Raw genomic sequence first — 5,770 nt, 5'->3', positions numbered from 1 at the left:
ATATCTGGTATGGTCGTCTATGAAGCTTATGAAGTATGAAAGCCATGAAAGGTACAAAACACGCACACAAATAATAAAACATATATTTCATGGAAATCTAAATCCGCCAAAAAGCAACTGCAATCGAATCTTCATCATATAGGCCCTTCCGAATATTCGGATTTGAGTTATTTCTTTTGGTGCAACCACGTAGATATATTGATCCACGTATAATTAATAGCAGAATGATGGAGAGCAGATACAATTCAAACGGATAAAAAGATCCAATAAAATATAGAAACACATACTAAAAATAAAATAAAATAAAGAAAAATATAGTAAACCTAACCCAATAAGAGGAAGAAGAAGAAGGAACTTTCCTTCTTCCTCCTCATTAAGTGTTTATCTTAATTCAGTAACAAACCAAAAACATGCCAAATTTAAGATATTTATTAAGGAAAGAAAAATTCCAATGGTAATTCCATTTTTTGTACTTACTTAAAAGAAATAAAAAACCAATAAAAGCTTTCCTATAACAAAATAGACTGACCTGCTGAATACCCCTCTTACAGATTAAAAGAAGTGGATTATGATCAGAACAATGTCGGGAAAGAGCTGAACAACTGACTGAATCCCAATTATCTAAGAAACCTCCAGTAACCAGTGCCCTATCGAGCCTACATTCCACGTGACCAGCCCCCCTTCTCCCATTAGACCAAGTGAAGCGCGCCCCTGACATTTCCACATCAATAAGATTGCAGTGATTAATGAAACTTCTAAAGTCCGAACAAGACCCATTCGTCGGAGGAGCCCCCAGTTTCTCGTGTTCCCCGACAATGGCGTTGAAATCTCCAATTACAAGCCATCTGTCCAGATGGTTATTTGTGTAACCCAAAAGATGGTCCCAAAGAGCCAGGCTCCCAGTGACCGAAGTGGAACCATAAACGTAAGAGATTCGCTGCTGAATCCCATTCATATCAGCTTCAATAGTGACCTATTGATCATGAATTGAGGAGATAGAGATTGTTGGCAAGGAAGTTGCCAGCACCCAGATAGAGGGACATGGCATGTTGTTGTGTGTAATCAGAGAGTACCCAAGGGAAGTCCAGAAGTTAGATGGAAGACTATCAAATTGAATCATTAGTTCAGCGAGGCAGAGAATATCAGGACGTTGAGACCGGCATAGGAGCTTTAAAGCCCGTTAAGTGCGGGGGTTCTGGATGCCCCTGTAATTCCAAAACTGAACTAACACATTGATATCGTTTGGCGAACCGGTTGGGCCTTTTGGCACGAGCTATAGGTGGTGAGCAAAGTTGTTTCTTCTTTTTTACTGTTGTCCATATTTCCTGAGGTTCAGGGGCTCTAGTTTGCTCCGCGGGGACATCCTTAACCATGATAAGTGCTAAGGCATTGTTTTCCACCGGCTGTGTCTCACTGAAAGTAGGCCAAATCTATTCCCTTAGCCTTGATGCCGTCTCATTGAACTGAATATCCGGTGGGTTCCCAGACGGCAACGACCCAATGTATATCTGTATCACAGAATTCCCAAAGTTCTGTTCTAAACCCCAATCCGAATCGTGTAGGCTCTCAACCTCGCTATAATATGCCCATTACCTTTGGGGTTCAATGTTCGTTTGAATCGGCTCTTGTGGCTCATCAACACTCTGATTGATATCTGGATTATCTAAGTTCATAGAGGTTGTGGGTCTTTCCTGCCATATTTGCCTAGAAGTAGGCCTATCTGGCTTCAGATTGATTGGGTCCCGTTTTGGCTGAGTATCATTCCTCCCCGGATTACGGCGGCAAAGAGCTGTTGAATGTCCTACTGTACTGCAAATAGAGCAAAAACCAGGCAAGTTCTCGTATTCTAAATGTACCCATTGCATCTTAGATTCAGTGTCCACACAGAGTTTATATTGTAAATCATGCATTAAATCAACATCAAAAAGGAATGCCCACAGCTCTAGCTATGCTGGCTATAATCCTCTTATCCCAGTATTCCTATGGTAAATTATAGAAGCAGACCCATACCTGAGATTTGTGGGATTCCGGATTAAAACCTGGTGACCAATGAGTAAAACGGATGATTCTCGGTTTTAGCTGAATTGCTCCCTATGCCCAAACTGTCTATAATGCTTCAGCTGATGGCATGATGACGTGATAGAAACCCCTGCCTAAGGAGATTAATTTCCAATCCAATTGCCGTCCCCAAATAGAGTTCAATTTGAGCTTCAAATCAGTGTGTTTCCATGGTTTATCACCTTTGAGGAGAGTTATACGACTTATTATTGAATTCTGACACAGCCTCAAACGCTCCTGATATACCGATTGCTGGATTTTGATAGCTCTGAACCCGCCTTCATCGTCAATGATCGGTTTTCCAGTTCCGGAGTTAAAATTGATGCTAAATTCCCAGCAAGCACGGCAGCAAAGGACTTGTGTTGGGTCGGTGGCGGAGCCTGTGCTTTTCCTGATGGTGGATTTGGGGAAATCCCATCGCTGCCAGCTAGGGATCGAGAGAAAGCCTCCCGGTTGAAGAGACGTGAGATGCAGCTTCCTGGGGTATTTATATGTCCATGGGGATGAGGATCCGTAGTTCGATCATGAATGAAAGCGTTGCGGGAGAAAACGTGAGCTATGGCAAAGGAGTCGGCCGGAGAAGATGCCGGAGGATTTATGGTGGCGCCGCCAAACTTAAGTTAGGTCCTCGCTCAATAAAAAAATACCATCCTAAAATGGAGTCACTTTATGATGATAATTGTAGTATTCTTTTATATGAATAACGTGATGTGTGGATTCTATAGATTTTTTAAATATAAAATATGAGTATTTTATTGTTATATATATTTATTTTATTACATATTTATTTTTTAACGTGTATACTTTAAATATAATATATTGAAAATAGTATATCAAAAAATAATAACTTTTCTTAATAATCCAGACATTATTACAAGTCTATGAGATAATTATAAGAGTAATCTAAAATGTGAAAGGATATTAACAAAGTAATTAACAAGATAAGCTTAAAGGATAATTCAGAGATGATAAGAATATTATCTCTAGAAGTAACAATTGACAAACTAAAAGAAAGATTTTCAATACATAATTCTACCAATGATACAGGGACAAAAATTTAACTTTCATTTGGGAGACTAGTTCTAAACGGTTGATTTATCTTTGATCGGATGGTCAAAATTAAAACCCTATCTTCTTGCATATTAAAAGAGTTTATTCTCTCTGTCCTCTTATTCGTGTTCCGCCTCTCTCTTTCTTTTTTTCTCAAAACTGAGATGTAACTATCCTTCTCTCTCAACCCTTATTGTTAGGCTCTTTCTCTTCGAATCTAACTATCCTTCTCTCTCAACCCATGTTGTATGGATCTAACTATAAGAATATGAATCAAGAAGGAAATCAAATTCAAAATCAAGATAAAAATCAAAATCAAGGAGGCAATCAACATCCAGGAGGTAATGAGAATCTTTATTTTATAGACAGCTACGACTTTTCATAAATGAAAAGAAAGAGCAAAATCTGAAAAAACAATAATTATGTGCAGGAAAAGTAATGGTGAGGAAACAGAGAGAAAATTCATGTCAAGATGTGCCTGGATTTGCACAGATCTTCCCAGCTTTCTCAAGAACTAAAAAAGATATGGTATCATCACTTGATTGCAGAATGTTACGGGCGAAAACCATCCCTTCTTACAGGAGGAGGATGATAAGTGACTGGAAGTAAGTTTACGTTTAAATTAATAGTTTCTTCTTTAAATCTGCATTATTTAAATAAAATCATTTTATAGATCTTTTGTTATTTAGATATTTTTTTTTGTTGATTAATTGTTCTTGGAATTGGGATTACAAGCAATTCCTATAAACACGGTGGTGTTATTATTGCACCTAACAAATAATAATTGATCAATTTGTTCACAGAATACAAGTTCATGTGTTGTTTTTACTTCTGAAGATCTTTTTTTTTATTTAAAAACATACTTGGATATTAGGACATATTGATTGAATATTGTGAATACTGTGTTAGCTGGATGTATGTTGAGAATGATATAGTGTTAAATTAGAAAATAGTTCAAGAATTGATTGAATATGCTATAAATGAAAAAAATTGTTGCTAATGAAGTTTTTGATCTTGCACACTTTAGCTTTTGTATTTTGTAGAACTTAAGTTTTCGCCAGTAGCTTTTATATCTCCAAAAGTATGGACTTTTAGATTGAAAGTCTATACAACTATGGACTTTTATTTTATCATTAATGTGAAATCTGATGCTGATGCTTCCGAATTGAAAGCTGATGCTGTGATTCTTGCTACATTGTTTGTAGTATGTTAGAATTTAAGTTTTCAAAACTAAAAACTTGTTTTAAAAACTTCTTTGTTAGAATGGACACCTGGCTCCTCTTCTCTTTCTCTGTCTATATTAATAATCCATGCGTTTCTCTTTCAAATTTAGATCTGGACTATTCTTAAGGAAGCCAAATCCGAGTTGGTGAATACTCCTGTCGAAGCCAGCCATGGATGGAGGAGGAGCTGATCAATGGGATGCTCGGAAGATGTTAGTCTATTTGTTTAACCACGTTTTGATTTTTTCCTTCCTTTTCGTACGAGTGTACAAAGACTTAAAGATTTGATTACTGCCTCATATCGATGGCTTCTAGTTGAACTCACTCTTAATTTTTGTTTGGTTTTTACTAAGTCTGTTTCCTCTTACTTGTTCTAAAACATAAATTGATTACTGAACTTTTTAAAGTTTTAAACAAACTCACCAGCAATTTGTAAAAGGATTCCTGTCAGCATTTGTAACTCCTGTGATGGATTAATATGCTTCCTTAGAGATCAAAGGCCCAACTGAGTATAAGATAATACAATCTCCATTTGAAATCAATGGAGATTGTATTATCTTATACTCTGTTGGGCCTATGATATCTAAGGAAACATGTTAATCCATCACAGGAGTTACAAACACTGACAGGAATCGGCTTTTCATGACAAAAAAAAAAACTTATATGGAAAATCAAATCCTTCAGCATGTATAGTGCAATCATAATCGTCTGTATACAAAAGACATGAATAGGAAGCATGCTTAAATCTCAAAAGAGATTTCACAGGCAACCTCAATAGAATTTCTGTCACAATCTCCTCAGCAGCAATTCCACCATAACCTGTTGTTCTGAATTTCTGCTTTTCAAGAATGAACAACATCCTTGCGAGACGAATAAATGTATAAGTATTCTATTCCCAAAGTGTGTGTTGACTGAAATATAGAAAATAAATTTATGTAGGATTTCCTAAATCTGCTAGTAGGAGAAAAGCATTTATTAAATATCTCTACCTGAAATATAGTAAATTTTCTTTGACATATGGATCATCTAACGATCCTTGTCCACCATGCATCGAACTCTAGTAGATTTTCAAGATATGAATACTTGGTATGATAATGTTTGTTATGTAAATCAAGATTTCATAGTTATTTTCTATGATGAAACTATGCTTGCCATGCTCGATATAATATCTAAATTTCATGGGACAAGTAGTTGAGATTGTATGATTGTAGTACTTTAGTTGAGAACTGAAACTAGAAAACCAATTTATGAATATTTGCTATGATGAAACTATGCTTGCGATGCTCGATATAATATCTAAATTTCATATGATTCATACTTATCTCTGAATTTGAAAAACCTTTTTAGTGAGAGAATAGACCTTGGTTATCATATAGATTTTGAGTGTCAAGCTTTTCTAATTTTGAGAATCATCAGAGTGTTTAGCCTTTGGCTGCTTA

At 36.1% G+C, this 5,770-nt stretch overlaps 1 long non-coding RNA gene across 1 annotated transcript; it reads left to right on the top strand.

Moving 5' to 3' along the window:
- Positions 1-3,247: 3,247 nt before the first annotated feature.
- LOC136201067 (uncharacterized) lies at positions 3,248-4,651 on the top strand. The gene is made up of 3 exons (XR_010673669.1): positions 3,248-3,449; positions 3,539-3,713; positions 4,442-4,651. It is a non-coding gene; the product is annotated as an uncharacterized lncRNA (long non-coding RNA).
- Positions 4,652-5,770: the final 1,119 nt, after the last annotated feature.

The sequence above is a fragment of the Euphorbia lathyris genome, chromosome 7 (assembly GCF_963576675.1).
Source record: "Euphorbia lathyris chromosome 7, ddEupLath1.1, whole genome shotgun sequence".
In the NCBI taxonomy this organism is placed as follows: domain Eukaryota; kingdom Viridiplantae; phylum Streptophyta; class Magnoliopsida; order Malpighiales; family Euphorbiaceae; genus Euphorbia; species Euphorbia lathyris.
This window is presented reverse-complemented; position numbering and strand designations above follow the sequence as displayed.